This window comes from Cupressus sempervirens, chromosome 8 (assembly GCF_028749045.1).
Source record: "Cupressus sempervirens isolate cs-2001-9-10 chromosome 8, ASM2874904v1, whole genome shotgun sequence".
Lineage (NCBI taxonomy): Eukaryota > Viridiplantae > Streptophyta > Pinopsida > Cupressales > Cupressaceae > Cupressus > Cupressus sempervirens.
The window spans coordinates 499,877,561-499,896,857 of record NC_143125.1 but is presented as its reverse complement, the minus strand read 5'-3'; the positions used below and the strand labels follow the sequence as shown (position 1 = coordinate 499,896,857).

At 34.8% G+C, this 19,297-nt stretch overlaps 1 protein-coding gene across 2 annotated transcripts in view; it reads left to right on the top strand.

Annotated features, from left to right (window-relative positions):
• LOC149543377 (Nucleic acid-binding, OB-fold-like protein) overlaps nt 1-19,297 on the top strand; it is a 232,896-nt gene that overhangs the window by 93,682 nt on the left and 119,917 nt on the right. The window lies entirely within an intron of this gene.

Here is a 19,297-nt window from a genome sequence, read left to right as displayed (position 1 = left end):
TCGTACACCTCTCCAAGGTTAGGTGCATCCCCATCCCCATATTTGATGACCTAGAAAACTTGAGTGATGATAGTAACTATGTATTTTGCATCACTCCAAAGTACATCACTCTTCACTATCTCCTTCACCCTTATCCCCTGCTCTATCTTCGACCCATCCCACCCATTCCACTCATTTGTCTTAACCATGAGTTGCAATGGCTCCTACGACTCAATCATTCTCTCCAAAAGAATGAAGTAAGATGCATAGTGGATCTTAACTGGTTTCACGAACTCTTTTGCGAAGCTCCTAAAAAGGGTATGTGATGTGTGGTGATCACAGATAAACATATGCACATCTGCACATCTACACATCTCTAGCATCGCTCACTACTACTGAGGGCTAAGAAACATAATCGAAAATTATTATAAAGCCTTTTATTTTATTTTATTTTATTTTTTCACTTTTTAAGTCTCCCCAAATGTGGATGTCTGTCCATCCCCTAGAGGGGTCGAGGGATGTTTCCTCGTCCCCCTCGTCCCAAAGGGGACATGGGGACGTCCCCCTGTCCTTGACAAGATAACGGCCAAATCGTGGCGCCGTTGGGGACGGCCCCCGTCCTGACTACATCCTCGTCTCAGGTGCAACAGGGAAAAGGGACGGGGACGCATCCCTGTGTTACTATGGTTATTTTCTATAATATTGTGGTAAGGTGTTTGTATACTTCAAATCATATAAAGTCCAATGGATAGGGCACTATTCTAAGTTGAGAGTTTTCTCTCACATATAGATTCATAATTCTTTACAAATTTTTTGGATCAATCGCCAAAACTTACTTTATATTTGTATTTTGTTGGAGAGTGTTTGTAATTTTCCTCTCATACTCCATTTTAAGTTGCAGATCAATGGGTGACTAGCTCTCACCAAGCATCTCCTTAATTTGTTGAGCCTTTATATGAGATATCTGCTATAGTGATCTTAAGTGTAAACTTATTGTAGGAATTGTTAGAAGATCATAGGATTACCCTCCTAGGTTTTGTAGAACCTAACTTATATAAAGATTTTAAAGAGCACCTTGTTAGTTGGTCCTGTTGGTTCCCAAAATTGCAGATTGGAAATCCAGGAGCCTGCCACTTCTTCAATAGGACTTCTCAATAGGTTCTGGCCAACGAACGAGAATACTTCTAGATTCCCCTGCACTTTAGGCTCCGCTACACCTAGGCGGGTAGACCTTCTCCTCGAACCTGATTACTTGGTTCAGAGCTTTTCTAAAGCGAATTTAAACTTTGAGAGTTCTCCGGCTAGCAAAGTCCTCTAATTCGATCAAAATGAAATTGGATGCTAGATAATAGTTGAATGTTTTGTATAAGGTTTTAAATAATTGATTTGATGTTTGCAGGAAGGAAATTATAGATTTTCTAACTTCAATAAAAAGACCATTGCCTCTGCTCATTCGGGCAATAGAGTCAACTTCAGTGAATTTTTGCGTACAACTTTATAATGTTTTACACATTTATACTGCCAACAACTTAATAATCGAGATGCGACAGATCAAATATTATGTCATCTTAAATTAGTCCAGATTTAGTTTTAACTCCTCTGGTAGGGAGACAAACTGGACACAGATGCGGAAACTATTATTTATTTCACAATATTTGCGATGATCAAATTTAAAATACTAAATGACCAAGTCTACTTATCCAACATTTAAATTGATGCAGAATTCCAAAAAAAAATTACAAAGGACGATTCGCTTGCAGTTTAAATCTCCATGCCATTTAAAAAATAAACAAAAGACTTTTTATTTTATTATTAAAATAAAATAAATCGATTTATATTACAAGTCATTAAACTCCTTATTCCTCCGTACAATAAATAAATATAAAATACTCCTTGAGAATGTGTGAATGTTCGGATATCTCTTTTTTTATTCCTTTCCAAATGCTTTCTTATTTATATCTTACTCATGACTTTTTGTAATAGAATATGACTCTTCAAAAAGTAATGCTTTTATATAATACAAATTACATTTCTTAATCGTACCTTTTCATTTAAATCCTTTTGTTTTAAAGTAATAGTTGCTTGATATCTTTAATCGGAATCTTTAGTAATCTCAACGAAATATCTTATACCTCTAAGTTTTCGGGAGCATATGGAAATCCATAGTTGATGTTTATTACTCTAACAATGATACTATATGGTTTGCGGTGAATTATTCTTACAAAGTGATGATTCCATTGGTGGAAAATAACGTGATCACCATTCTTTATAGGTTAGTCGCCAACATCAATTTTCCTTAAAAATGATATGAGTACATCCGCGCATGCTTCTGCACAAGATGTGCAACTAACGACACCTATATATACTCTTCTCAAATGCTAATGTTCTATAGCGTTGATGTTTATTAGACCAACGTCTTCTTCTTTATTTATCTTTCAAACTGGATATTTATCATGCCATTTCATGCTCCGGGGTAGCCGTAAGTTTCTTGGCTTCCTTTACTGTCTTAAAGTTGACAATAGGTAAGTCTGTATATTACTTAACTTCATTGCCATTGGAATTTTGAATATGTCCCTCAACTATAATGTTTGAAACCTCCTTATTGGAGAACCATTATCAAATTTGATTTTGACTTCCCGATACCTCATTTGCTTACTATTTTTCATTGTATTGACTATAGGACTTCTGACGGCTTGTTCACCTGTTGATCATTCCTGTACAGTGATGTCTAATACAGGTGGGCTTCATATAAAGAATATGAAAGGAAAAACAGTGTTTGAACATTTATGATGAACCTTTTCCTTAAGATCAAATTCCAAATGCTATTTTGAATGGTCTTGCCCCAACAGTGTTGTATTGTTTATCAAAACATCTGCACCCCCAAATATGGTTTTCAATCACTAGACGAGATTTGAAAATGAACATTTCTCAGCTCCTCCTTATTGTTTCCGTCAATAGGTTCCATACATCCCCAACACAATTAATCTATAGTTCATCGCAAGTTGTCATGCTTCACATGCTATCATATCCTTCCTTTCATCATGAGGCTGCTCAAAAGAAAACATTTATGGAGTTGTCGATCTACATCCTTGGTTTGGGAACCAATTTGTTTTCTAGTCTATATCGCTCCTTCATACAGGGATCCTTACAACTAGGAAATGGAAGCTTCAATTTGCAAAAATCTAGGCTCTATCAGTGGCTCTTTCTGGGAACATATGCTCCTTGTGGGCATAGCGGGATTTCAGCTATCTTTGGAAGAGCAGATTGAGCATCCATGCTTTAACATGATGCAAGGTGAGATTGGGTGACCCCAGGCACCCCCAAAAAATGAACATAAATTCTTCCCTCGATCAAACTCAAAGTTCTGATCATGTAACACTTTTAACCTGCTGATCATGATATGCTTTCCTTTCATCATTTCAATCTACTGCCCATACATCAAACCTGTATTAGATGCACCATTCTCATAGATGATGGTTATTGGCTCTACTTCTTCAATGTAGTATTTAGGATCTGATTTATGTTTAGCCTTCAAGAAATCATCATGTGCTCTATGATCCTTGTAGAATGGAAGATCCTTAAAGTCACAGTATGCTTTGTTCCCATACTCCGGATATTGCTTATCCTCACAATAAGACATTGAAAATGGTTTATATTCAGAAAACGCTGCCTCTCCCTCATTAGGAACTCCATTAGTTATGATACTTGGAAATTTTTTAGAACTATTCTCCAACATATCCTCCCCATTATGCATGGCTGATTCCACTTCACCTTCACATGTTTGCTGCAACTCCTGCTCATAGGATGGATTGAAAGAAGTCGCATCTTCTGAATATACTTCATGAGTTTCATCAATTTCAGAATCAGACCTGCTATCTTCATCATGATGCTGATGGACTTGATTGTAGAGAAAATCCTTTTCAGACAATGGATTTGATAATATAGTGAATTCAGACCTGTCTTCTATTACTTCTTCTTCGAACAATGGGTTCAAGAATATAGAGAATTCAGTCATACTATCATGAGAGTTTTCATCAAGATCAGCAAATGATTCATCAAATAATGTACCAACTTCATCCTTCTGGGAATTATCATCTTCCTAACTAATAAGATAGATATCTTCATTAACAATATATCCTAAGACTTCTTCATGTTCATATGCCGTATGCAATTTGATATCATCTTCACTATATGATTCCTCAGAATGATCATCTCTTTAGTCCAATACTTCTTGAGAATGCACTATTCCATCAACTTGCTTACCATGGTGATTTGAGAAAAAATTTGGATCATTTTGTTCAACATGTTTATGATATTCCATGTCTAGCATAGCTGAAATTTCATCCACACTCAAAGAATCGTCTTCCTCCTTTTCACATTCACTATCATCTGTAAGAGTATGAATATCATCATGGGCTGATTCTCCTTCAGAATGCCTAAAATTTTCATCTCCATTTGAATCTGAAATTTCATCTGACTCATATGTTACTTCAATCTCACATTCATTTTTCTCTGGAACTAGTTCATTAGCCATAAGCTCAAGAAAGTTAAGAAACCGATGATCATATAAGAGACCTGATTCCCACATCTTGTAGAGAAGATCAGATGATGGAGGTTTGTATTTTGAAGGTATTTCTTGATAAGCATTAAACATTCTAATGAAGAATTCTGTTGCAGATTCATCTTCTTGTTTTTCTAAATTCAAATATGCATCCAAAGGAGATACATAACTTGGACTTTCATCCAACATTTGGAAGAGAAGCATCAAATTAGGATCTTTTGGTGAGATTCCCAACTCACAAAACTTCCTTATCAATTCCTTGTGTGGAGGCATGATATTTGAAGGTACTTCCGGAAAAATATCCACCATTCTTATAAACAAATGTGTCGATGTCTCTCCTTCATATCTTTCCAGATTGAAAAATGCATCTAAGGGGTGTATGTATTCTTCCTCCGTGGTGTAACATAGATCCGCCTCCTGATCGTAGTACATATTTTCCATGTTAGATAATCAAATCATCTCCTTCTAAATCCTCTCCCTTAGCAGAGTTACCAATTGAAACTTTATTGAATAGAGTCACCACCTTTCTCGAGGAATGTATTGATAGTCTTGGGTTCTCACTTCCAGTAGAGTACACTTCCAAACAAACTGATACAATTGTTTTCTAATTCTACGAACTTAGAAATTCTGGGTAACTTCGCAATATGTATTGTGAGCAACTCTCCCCAGTGGAGTCACCAATCTATTGCTTCTCAAAACCACAGATTGGAATTCTAAGAGCCTGCCACTTCTCCAATAGGACTTCTCAATTAGTTTTGGCCAACGAATGGGAATACTTCTGGATTCCCCTGCACTTCAGGCTCCGCTACACCGAGGTGAGTAAACCTTCACCTTCAATGCTAACTATCTGGTTCAAGGCTTTTCTATAGCAAATTTAAACTTCTGGAGTTCTTCGGCAGGCAAAGTCCTCGAACTCGATCAAAATGAAATTGGATGCTAGATAATAGTTGAATGTTTTGTATAAGGTTTTAAATAATTGATTTGATTTTTGTAGGAAGGAAATTATAGATTTTTTGACTTCAATAAAAAGACCAGTGCCTCTGCTCATTCGGGTAATAGAGTCAACTTTAGTGAATTTTCGCGTACAACTTTATAATGTTTTACACATTTATACTGCCAAGAATTAAATAATCGAGATGCGACATATCACATATTATGCCATTTAAAATTAGTCCAGATTGAATTTTAATTCCTCTGGCAGGGAGACAAATTGGACATAGATGCGGAAACAATTATTTATTTCACAATGTCTGCGATGATCAAATTTAAAATATTAAATGACCAAGTCTACTTATCCGACATTTAAATTGATGCAGAATTCCAAAAAATTATTACAAAGGATGATTCGCTTGCAGTTTAAATCTCCATGCCATTTAAAAAATAAACAAAAGACTTTTTATTTTGTTATTAAAATAAAATAAATCAATTTATATTACAAGTCATATTCAACTCCTTATTCCTCCGTACAATAAATAAATATAAATTACTCCTTCAGAATGTGTGAATGTTCGGATATCTCTTTTTCTATTCCTTTCCAAATGCTTTCTTATTTATATCTTACTCATGACTTTTCGTAAGGGCCTGTTTGTTTGCTGGAATTAACCTGGAATAGGGAAACGGGAATAGGAAAATTGGAATAAATCTATTCCAATTTTGGCCCAAAATGAGAATAAATTGAATTCCAAAAAAAAATTAGAATTCGATTTATTCTCATTTTGGGCCAAAATTGGAATAGATTTATTCCAATTTTCCTATTCCCGTTTCCCTATTCCAAGTTAATAGAATATGACTCTTCAAAAAGTCACGCTTTTATAAAATACAAATTACATTTCTTAATCGTACCTTTTCATTTAAATCCTTTTGTTTTAAAGTAATAGTTGCTTGATATCTTTAATCGGAATCTTTAATAATCTCAATGAGATATCTTATGCCTCTAATTTTTCGCGAGCATATGGAAATCCATAGTTGATGTTTTATACTCTAACAATGATACTAAATGGTTCGTGGTGAATTATTCTTGCAAAGTGACGATTCCATTGGTGGAAAATAACATGATCACTTTTTTTTATAGGTTAGTCACCAGCATCAATTTTCCTTCAAAACGATATGAGTACATCCGCGCATGCTTCTGCACAAGATTTGCAGCTAACCACAACACCTGTATATACTCTTCTCAAATGCTAATGTTCTACAGCGTTGATGTTTATTAGACCAATGTCTTCTTCTTTATTTATCTTTCAAACTGGATATTTATCATGCCATTTCATGCTCAGGGGTATCCGTAAGTTTCTTGGCTTCGTTTACTGTCTTAAAATTGACAATAGGTAAGTCTGTATATTACTTAACTTCATTGCCATCGGGATTTTGAATATGTCCCTCAACTGTAATGTCTGAAACCTCCTTATGGAGAACCATTATCAAATTTGATTTTGACTTCCCGATACCTCATTTGCTTACTATTTTTCATTGTATTGACTATAGGACTTCTGATGGCTTGTACACCCGTTGATCATTCCTGTACAGTGATGTCTAATACAGGTGGGCTTCATATAAAGAATATGAAAGGAAAAATAGTGTTTGAACATTTATGATGAACCTTTTCCTTAAGATCAAATTCCGAATGCTATTTTGAATGGTCTTGCCCCAACAGTGTTGTATTGTTTATCAAAACATCTGCACCCCCAAATATGGTTTTCAATCACTGGACGAGATTTGAAAATGAACATTTCTCAGCTCCTCCTTACTGTTTCCATCAATAGGTTCCATACACCCCCAACGCAATTAATCTATAGTTCATCGCAAGTTCATATTCTTCCTATCATCATGAGGCTGCTCAAAAGAAAACATTTATGGAGTTGTCCATCTCCATCCTTGGTTTGGGAACCAATTTGTTTTCCAGTCTGTATTGCTCCTTCATATAGGAATCCTTACTAGTAGGAAATGAAGCTTCAATTTGCAAAAATTTGGGCTCCATCAGGTCCAAGTCCATCAACATATTGATCATAAAAGTTAGCTTTTTCTTAGGTATTTGGGTAAATAGCTTGGTGTCATCCATATGAGTAAACCCTATCAAACTAGGAACTGACACCAATGTCTCCTTATGCAAATTCATGAACAAAATTGAAATATACATGAAGCTCAAAGTCTAACATATACTTTGCCTTATAGAAATGTAGAATATAGAAGCAGCACAGAGTGAAGAGTCATTTCCTTGGTTGAGTATACTACACTAATTTCAAACGTGATAAGCAGCTCAAAGTCTACATGATCAAGTCTAAAAACCAACTATAACTCTAAACACAATAAGAAGCTCAAAGTCTGGGAGATTGAGCTTAAATCCCTCTTGAACAATAGAACAGCACTCACAATCAATCTCTAAGAAATGTTGTCACATGACAACTTGAATCAGTACAAAGTCTGAAAGCAAGTTGTCTCTTTTTTTAATGCAATTTGATTTACATCTAAGCTCCAAGTCTTAGAGTGGACACACAAACTGGCAAAGTTTTGTTGCATTGCGAAAGATGATTATTTACAATAACCCCTCTTGTATTTATTATAGAAGAATGGTTGTGAGAAAAAGGTAGGAAAAACTAACTAGCTACTTTTGACTTATGCAACATTGCATGTCCTCGCCTATCTGACTTGCAATGTGATTACATGTAATTACAGGTTACAACTCTGCATCTAATATGATCATACACAATTACTTTTGAGTTTGCATGTAATTTGTCAAAATGAAATTACAAATGTATAACTGAAACCAATCTAAATGTCTGGCAAGATGTGACTCCTATCAACATCATCCTCTATCAAATCTTCATGCTGCTATAGAGCACTGATACTTGGAATCTTTAGGTTTGGTGAAGGCATTTTGTCCAGAAACAACTTTCTTCTTTGATTGTTCTTGTGTCCTTGCGAACAAATTCCAAACTCATCCTTTTGCTTGGGGTACTATTGGTCCTCGGGTGGAAGTTTTCACTGAGAGGCTGAGGTGAGAAACCTAAAGTGCGAGAAGTTCTAATGAGTCACTAGATGTTCCATAACAATGAAAATTACTGCCTTATATGACTACGAAAACTACTGTCCTTAACAATATTATGCTCACTGTTACTATGCACTTCATCACAATAGATTCACCCCATGGCATTCAATGTCTTTCTTACATGCCTAGCACCTCTTGATGCACTGAGTGACACTTTTCTTTCCATATGATTGTGCATTGTTTCTTTCACTATCCTCAACTGACAGGAACTTATATCAATGTCCTCCATTGGATCTGTGATATCCTCATCAATAAGATCCGTATAATTAAATAAATAATAATGACATGATAATGATATAGTATAATTTATTATCATATTATAATAGTGCATAGTATATTAATATGAGAATTAAATATTATATTAAGCAATAGAATATAAAATATAGATTAATAATCTTAATATATAAAATAAATATATTTTGCTTGTATGTAATAATATTAATAATATAATAAGAAATATAAGTGATATACTATTAATATAATATATGTTATAATCTAATTATTAATATAATTATATTATCAATATAATATAATTATTATAATATAATTTATGAAAAGACATGACTCTTAATAAAGAACTATATTTAACATTGAGAGATCATTATTCAGACATGGAGAAATGTAGAGAAATAAGGAGATATATAGAATTTATCTGCAAAATCATCATGGAGAAATATACGAGTGAGAAATTAACTAGGGTCCAACAAGGGACAATACAATTGGTCTCAAAGTATGTTCTTGCCAACCTGAGGGAAGGAAATAAAAATAATACATATATACATGTTTTTGAATAAGTACATAGAGCAATATATAGAAGTAGGCTGTCCATAATGATATTCCAATCTGTTGTTGTATTTTATCAGAATATTTATTGGCTAAGAAACATCAAATCAGTAACTATATAATCTCATGTTCATTCGAGACAAGAGTCAAGCTGCTATCAGCAGGAGGAAACTTATAACCTTGGTGGATACGAATGCAAGCCTACATTGTTGAACAACTTAATCTTTAGGGAAACTGCGAAAAAAAATAAATTTGGTTCTATGGATTCATATCTATGCTATACATCTATGAAAATCAGTTGAAATCATTTTCAGACCATCACACAATGGAAAGAGTCATGAGCAGGGCTATCAATAATGATTGATGAGTCTAGTTAAAATAGAATACCGTCAATGAAGGATGAATACAATAATATTATCTTCAGACAAAGAAATATGACATAAGGTGATAACAAAAGGACATAAAAAGGAGATTGATGAAGTTATGATGTTAGTGAAGTATAAATGAGCCTTCTTTGTTCTTCACAGATCTATACATTGGATGCATTGTTATTGGAATTTACATTATTATTCCATAGAATAAATTTGCAACTTCTTAAGACAATAGTGTGTCTTGGCTATATCTCAGGAACTGCCCCAATACAGGAGCTTATAATAAAATGAGTCCTCGCTATGCTTTGTAGGACACATACAAAGTACATGAAGGCATTGTTGGAGTAAAGTCAGAAATGTCAGTAGCCATTGAAGTACTGACCAGACTAAATAAGAAGCCAAATGTGTTGCAAGTTTATGTTTGACACCCGATAAAGTGTAATGTTCCTTTTTTGAACCTTACCGTTTGTCTAAGTCTGAAGGGGGAAATGTCTAATCCGCATAGTGGAGCAGGATGCTGTACGGTGGTACAGTGGAATGACTTTGTCGTACAAAGGAATGTATATGCCCGTACAGAGGAATGAAATGCCATACAATAGATTTGGAGGATGGCAGATGGAAGATGGAGATGGCGGATGGAAGTTGGTAGATGGAAGATGGAAGTTGGAAGTAAGATGGCAGATGGAAGGTGGCGGATGAAAGTTGGTGGATGCAAGATAGTAGATGGAAGTTGGAAGTAAGATGGCAGATGGAAGGTGGCGAATGAAAGTTGGTGGATGCAAGATAGTAGATGGAAGTTGGGAGATGGAAGATGGCGTATGGAAGTTGGTAGATGAAAGATGGAAGTTGCAAGATAGAAGGAGGGAGGAGTATGTAGGGAAGAGTACGCAGGGTATTGTACAAAAATTGGAAAGAGAATGCAAACTCATATAAAAATAATATTAGAACACAACTCCACCAAATAAATGCCAAGCATGAATAGATATTGAATGCCGATATTCTTCAATTAATACTCATAGACACAGATAGTGCTTCAATTTGCTAGATCTGAGCAAAGTATTACAGGCAACGAAATAGGGTGAGGGTTGAATCCCACCAAAACTGGAAAGCCAAGTAGGGAAGATCTTTCACTTCCGAAATGGCGAATAATAGAGAACTCCAACCGGAATTTGCAGTACAAAGAAAATAATCCAAATCGCATACTAACTACCACCTACATGCTGTACTTAAATACCCTTCGGAGGAACTCTCGAGGGTTTACAAAGATAGCTGATGACAACACCTATGGAAACAAAAAATGAAAATGGGTCCAAGATCAACTAAATCAGTTGATCCCTAACAAAGCTTGATAAAATGTTTATTTTATGGGAACATTCGATAAAGCATATCACTATTGGCTGATGTGATATTCATTTTCTAGTGGAAGTAGTAAGGGTGTTTTATCCACTCATTAATTCTATCATTAATACAGATATCGAATAAGAGATTGATGTTTGGGCTGCCATAATGTTTGAAGTTCATCAAGACTTGGTTGTTTTTGTATTGCTAAAGGATTGAAGACAATATAAATTATAATTGACACAAGCTATTTCCTGATAGGAGGAATATAAGAAAAGTCAATGGTATCAATATTATGTTTATTGGGTTTCATTTATTAAAAACAAAATGTTAAAGATGTGGTTTTTGGGACTTTGTAGAAACATGCAATTAGAGTTTGTCCACTGTCATTTGTCAATTTGTGAGGCCAAAATAATTATAACTAGGGTTGTTATAAAACAGACAAACTATATTATATATTCTTGTTTAGTTTGAAGATGGAAGTGGCTATGTTTTGTAAAAAGAAAAATGATGTTCTGAGAAATATGCAAATAGTAGTAAAAGGGAATAGTGTCGGCAAAGTGAAATCATATTAAGAGAGTTTTTAACAAGTGTGAGGAAAAAGAAGACAAGTCTTGCTGAGTAATTACTTCAAAAGATAAACTAAACAAGTCTTTCAGTTGAAAAACTTTGGGAGGATATAATTAAATGAAATCAATTTTACTAATTTACAATTAATATAGTCAAATACAGTATACAATCCTTATCACCAAAGAGAAGACGTTCTATTCATAGAGCATAATTTCATGTATTTTTGAGATAGGTATGTATCATATTATCTATATTAATAGGGGAAATATTGGAATCAATTTATTAGTAACACCTGTGCTCAAACCAGTGTAAATCTAAGCTAGAAGAAATGAGTAGAGGTACAATACAAAAAAGGCTTGTTTAAATCCAGCCAACAAGTTATTCTAAGATGGTTAAGGATCAACATCCCTATAAGATGCATTGAGGATTGACCATGATGTGATCAAGTTGCCTTGAGGTTATTCCAAGATGGGATTAAGGGCTTGGATCCATAGAAACCTTGAGGAAGACCATTGAGTTTGGTGTTAAAGCAACCTATTGTATCTCATCAATCATTCTAGGCCAGAGTTATAACCAAGATAAAATGATCTTTTCAATTTATAAATAGTTTATTGCTTACCTATAAAGGTAGCCTCAGGAGATAGAAAAAAGGTTCATTGAGGGAGCAGCTATGTAAATCCAACCAATCAGTTATTCCGACATGGGTAAGGATTAGCGTCCCTATAAGATGCCTTGAGGACTTGTCAAGATGGGATTAATGTAATGACCCTCCTCAAATCTGCTCTCAAAAATGCTGATGAAAGCTCAAGGAATTTCATCAAACAATTCACATGCAAGGGATGTATGACTGATAGAGTATTTTAGCTGACTTTAAATGGCTCTTTTTTCAATTTGCATCAATGAAAATCTTGTGCTAGAAGACTCCAAATGGACTACACAATGACCTAACGTGAGTGTGCTACTAATTTTGACAATATTCAGTGCATATATATGATCTAAGCATGAGAAATGAACACCTACAGCCAACTGGCATTTTTACAAACAGTTGGTATGCAAACTAACTAGCTGATAAATAATGATATTGAATTGCTTAAATGACACCAGCAACTATTATCTTCTTAATTTGCAATGAAATTTCTAATACAATGCTCATGAAATATGGTCAAGACTTTTGGCATTTACATGGTTTACAAAATGATAATGCTGGTATAATGCACACTTACAGCTGAAACTTATAACACCTAAGAAAGCAATACTAATAAAGGAACTTGGTTGTAGATGGCTGTAATAATTTTTCTTTAATGCTGTCCCTTCTGCTTTGCTTTTCTGATTTGCTTTTTCGAATTGCTTTTTCGGATTTGCTTTTTGAACTGCTTTTACGGACTGCTTTTTCTGCCTGCTTTTTCGGTTCTACTTTTTCGGACAACTTTTTCGTATCAGCTTTTTCGGACTGCTACCATGTTGAATCTCAAGACCATATCTTTCAATGGCGTCAAGATTTCCAGCTTGAAGGGATTTCGTCCTTCAAACTATTGAGACATAATCTTCAGAAAATCTCCCAATTTCTTTGATATTTCCAATCATACTTAAAAGAAGCTCTTCCATTTCTTTTATAGTGTTCTCACAAGGGCTCCATCCTTCGTTTTCTCAATGTGGGATAAAACATAACTCCCTTTATGTAACTTATGTCTCCAATGTGTTATAAAATAAAGGGGAGTCTTTTACATTAAATATTTCCCACAAACTATAGTCTATGCATTAATAAAGTTAAATATTTAAATTTAACTTTATAAAATAGCTTTATCAATGCATAACAAATCTTATCGGTGATAAAACAAGTCTTCTTGTTGATTTTAAACAATTACCATCGACATACCGTTGCCACTGGATGTCCGCCCATGCCCAAGATGACTTATTATAAATAGTAAGTATGCCCAAAGTTGCCTCAAAACCCCTCAGAAAGACCTGCAATTGAAACTATCTAGGCCAAATGGCCTCTAAGTCCCTTTAATGTCCTGGTTAGCCTACGGGACCATGGGGAAATAGGCTAATGACAACATCATGCTATGAATGCTAAAAAGGGGACATTACAATTAAGGGCTCGGATCCCTAGAAACCTTGAGGGAAACTGTTGAGTTTGGTGCCTAAGCAATTTGTTTACATCCTAACTATTTCTGTCGACTAAAGAATGATGATAAGTGCAAAGCAAGACAAGCATCCCCCTAAGTAGGCCACCTCGTGTGGAAGTATGGTATTGGCTTAGAGCAAATTATCTAGACTCACATTTTCTTGAAACTTATACGTACACATATACACTACTGATCACTTGTGGTTGTAGGATTCTATTGAAGAAATAAAAATTTGTAAATCTTTTCCTTAACCCTAGTTTATTGCAAATAGTAAGGCATTAATCAAGAATGCATGCATTATATGTTTGCATTGTGTCTACATCATGTTTTCATGCATTGATGTGTCTGCTTCATGTTTTCATGTGTCTACTTCATGTTTTCATGCATTCATATGTCTACTTCATGCATGCTTTGTGTTTTCCTGCATTTTGATGTATCCTAAAATCCTCTTGCATCGAATTATATGCTTTGTATGATGTGTTTATAAATATAGTTATGTATAAATGATTTTTGCTTGAGGACAAGAAAAATTTGAGAGGGGAGGACTGTGATATCCTCATCAATAAGATCCTTATAATTAAATAAATAATAATAATACAATATTAATAATGATATAGTATAATATAATATCATATTATAATAGTGCTGTGATGACCCTCACTATAAAGGTCGATAAGAAACAATACTGAATAATGACAATTCGAAAACTCTTGCCTTGCACTATGAATTTTTTATCAAAACTAAGCATGCAACTGTTAAATGGTAAAGTGTAATGTCTCAAATAATTCACCAAATTGATTGACATGAACCAATGACACTGAAGATAACGACTGTACCAAAATTTAGGGGAAATTGAATATATTGATCTGTTACACTTATTACAATTGCAACATCGTCTGAAATAAATATATAATTGTTATTTCAATGGTAACCAAGTTTATATTAAATGGACCTGAAGTCGACGCTTCAACCGACAGTCTCAAATATGAGTCGGAATAACACCCCGTACCTTGTTCGTTCTTCAACTTCTCCCCGATTTGGACAGATAATTGAAACGGAATGACCACTGACTGGTTCCACAGCTTGTCACCGTGTCCTGTCTTCAACAGCTCACGTCCAGCGGAATTCGTCTTCACACACGATACTGATGCCTGCGGCTACAACGGCCTCCTTCAGTCATTTTTGCATAATTTCCTCCGTCTCAGGCAAGTGACGGAAATATGTATGAATGGCAGTGCTCAAATTGCCCAAAGACACTGTCCCAATAATTAATTCCGATTCCACATTTGGGGTCTAGCTGAGCCTTCTGAAAACCCAATGGAGTGCATGACGCCCTAATTTGAATTTGTTTGTTTGAAATATATTTGAAGCTGGATGAAACTTCTTATTCCTTTGCACGTTTGAACCCTAAAAAAAATCAATCTCCAGATTAATCCATCATGAAATAGCTGAACGCCATCTCCAATGAGCAACCCTTCGGAAGATATCTCACCTCCTCAGTTATGCAGATCTGAGAGAGTTTTCGTTCTCAAAGACCTATGGAAATTTGCAGACCGAAGACTACAAATTGCTCCAATATGAAAAATAATTGAATCCACAAAATCGCTTCTCTCCAATGGGTACCCCCTGCCCTCTATTTATTTACTTTTTGAGAAGTCGCTGGAAGCTTCTGGAACATCTTGTTATAATAACTTATTATAATGCACTTTATTATTAATTAACTTTATAAAATTAAATAAATAACTTTATAAAGTTAAAAGTACAATCTCAATTCGACATTAGAACGAGTAGGCACCACTCACTAGATTATAACTCTCCGAGAGCAAGAATATAATCATCTGGCAACAGAATGACTCTCTCTCCAAAATCATTTGCCTACGAGAGTCAATGATAGGCAAATCTTCGGTAGGAGTTATGTCGCTAGAAAGGGGACATGACAAGTGCATAATATATTAATATGAGAACTAAATATTATACTAAGCGATGAAATATAATATTTAGATTAATAATCTAAATATATAAAATAAATATATTATTCATATATGTAATAATATTAATATTATAACAAGAAATATAATTGATATATGATTAATATAATAATATATGTTATAATCTAATAACTAATATAATTATTTTATCAATATAATATAATTATTACAATATAATTTATGAAAAGACATGACTCTTAATAAAAAAAACTATATACATAGAGTTTTAACATTGATAGATCATCATTCAGATATGGAGAAATAAGGAGATATATAGAATTCATTTGGAAAAGCATCATGGAGAAATATACTACTATGAAATTATTTAATGTCCTAGAAGGGGACATTACAGGATACTTGAACAAATAACGTGTAGACCTCTTAACAATGATGTATATCTCTCCTCCATATCATGACAAGAGCTTGAACTATACGCATATACATCTTGGACTATCATCTGCTTTATCATTTTCTACGAATTTCCACCATATGACTAATACACTCTTCTTATTGCCTACACCACTGCTTTTAATGTCAATCTCTTGGCTCGGAAAATCTGCACTTTATCATGCCACTGTTGGAGAAATCACGACACTTTCAAGATGGAAATGCTGCTAAATAGTGCCTAGGCCGTGCTTTATTACGAGGAAAGAACGTGTGTGTGAATGGGACTGACAATGGCAGGTTGCAAATGACATAAATGTCGGGTCACTGGTGGATTTTGAGCTTTAGAAGACATATTGCAAGTGTGGAAAGGAAAATACATTTTTCAAGTGTAATCGAGTCTCTAGGACTCCATTACAAGCATGGCATGAGCATAAATGACAAAATGAGCAGAACAAGGCAAAAATTCGGTCTCTGAGGATATATTGCAGGTGAGGAAGAATCTTGCAATAGGGTCTTGAGGGACCGATTGCAAGTAAAATGTTTGCTTATAATTGCAAAGGAAAACTTGTAAAATGACTCTTAAAACCCAAAAACAAACTTGAGTTTTTTATATGTGATACAATATGCAGTTGGGTCTTCAGAATTTGACTGCAAGCTTTGGAAGGATAGACATATTTGCCATTGGATCCTTGAGAGTCTGAGACTAAATAAAGCATGGGAAAGCTATTCACAAAGGAAATGTGGGTTTCAAGCCTGTAAACACAGAAGACTATCTCTTGTTGCATTAAAAAACATGACTTACAATCATTGGAACAAGCTATCATGTATTCACAAGTTTTAAGAATGAAAACCATCTATGCTTGGTATGTAACGCAAATGCAGGATGTTGTGCACCCATTTGGTAAAGACCAAAATTGTGTGTCATAACTTAAGGACTTTTGAGATAAACAAAGCATGGAGAGATGTCTTTAAAAACTAAGTAGAAAGAAATAAAAGCTCTAAAAACAACTATTCACCATAAGAAATACCAACAATACCCCAACTCAAATGCAAGAAGCCATCTTGGAAAGGAAAATAATTAAGACAAAGGCTAAAACATTTTACTGACATTGATGTGATGTTTCATCATGATCATATACAAGTATCATTTATGTCTTGTTCAATGCATTGTATTAGGTCCAATAGATAATACTTAATAGTCTTGATTGTAGAATCAGTTGAAGGTATTAGTCTTCTATTAATCAGTTTGTGACATTTTCGAAAAATAGTTTTTATTAAGAGCTTCTGGCAAAACTTTCAAATTCAGTATCATTTTCCCCAATTACTTTAGGGTGAGACCAAAGCACCGAAGGGAGAGGCTATCAATTAGATTGGATTCTTGAGAAAGAGATGGAAAATTATTCTAAACTGATTTGTTTGATATCAATAGATAATAAAAAAACATTATAATTCGACAATGTTTTAACAAACCAATGGTACAATTCATATAAAACATACAGTCATACAACATAAACTGACAGTACAACTTCAAACAGAGCAATAGAAATTTAACGTGCTTCCACTGAGTAAAGCTATGTGCAGTGTAATGTAATCAGCCATATGAATATAAACAAAAATCTATTTTCTACAATTCATAGGTTAAACTCGCTGATTTATTTCCTTTCTATGCTGTGGAAATGCTCTTAAAATTTGTAAAAAAGTACTTTTCCTTTGTCTAAAATTTTTTCACCTTTTTTTAGTTTGATTTTTTCTTAATTTCTTCAAAAAGTCTTGAACTTTTAGTTTGCCACTTTTTTCCCAAAACATTGTTTTTAACTTTCTCCAATTCCATCAACATAAAAAACAACTTTCTACCAGGAATGCAGGAGTTACATGGACTCCGATATAAATATCCATGCCAGATGCAATATCTTTTTTGATACAGTCATGAGAGTTGACATCATAATGAACATGCATAACAATATTGTCGATGAATTTAAGTGAGTTAACATGAGGAATATTGCAAGCTTTGGGTTTAACTGTGGAGGAAACTCCGTAGTTAAGCGCGCTCAGGCTGGAGTAGTACTGGGATGGGTGACCTCCCGGGAAGTCCCGGTGCTTCACCCCTGTGAGCATCACCTAGATCCAATGAGTGCTAAGTGTTCCATTTATTCTCATGAGAGATGGATTCATGTTGAATCACTACTCATGAAACATGGGTCATCGAGTTTGACTCAAAAATCACACAGTTAAATCCTGATATTCACATCACAATTTGACTAGCTGTGGAAATCATCTCCTACTTATCAACTGATGAGCTTAAGGGGCTTTCTAATGAATGGTTCATAAGGCACAACACTTGGTGAAGGTTTTGCAAATGGGGTTGCAAGCTTTGGGTTTAACTGTGGAGGAAACTCCGTAGTTAAGCGCGCTCAGGCTGGAGTAGTACTGGGATGGGTGACCTCCCGGGAAGTCCCGGTGCTTCACCCCTGTGAGCATCACCTAGATCCAATGAGTGCTAAGTGTTCCATTTATTCTCATGAGAGATGGATTCATGTTGAATCACTACTCATGAAACATGGGTCATCGAGTTTGACTCAAAAATCACACAGTTAAATCCTGATATTCACATCACAATTTGACTAGCTGTGGAAATCATCTCCTACTTATCAACTGATGAGCTTAAGGGGCTTTCTAATGAATGGTTCATAAGGCACAACACTTGGTGAAGGTTTTGCAAATGGGGTTGCAAGCTTTGGGTTTAACTGTGGAGGAAACTCCGTAGTTAAGCGCGCTCAGGCTGGAGTAGTACTGGGATGGGTGACCTCCCGGGAAGTCCCGGTGCTTCACCCCTGTGAGCATCACCTAGATCCAATGAGTGCTAAGTGTTCCATTTATTCTCATGAGAGATGGATTCATGTTGAATCACTACTCATGAAACATGGGTCATCGAGTTTGACTCAAAAATCACACAGTTAAATCCTGATATTCACATCACAATTTGACTAGCTGTGGAAATCATCTCCTACTTATCAAATGAGGAATATTGCCAAAAATCTATCATTTCACAAATGTTACTATTGGTATCTGTTTTTTTAAGACAGATTTTGAATGTCACAAATACAATCATTCATTTGAGCATGGTGAATCCTCATATTGTGTAAATATTT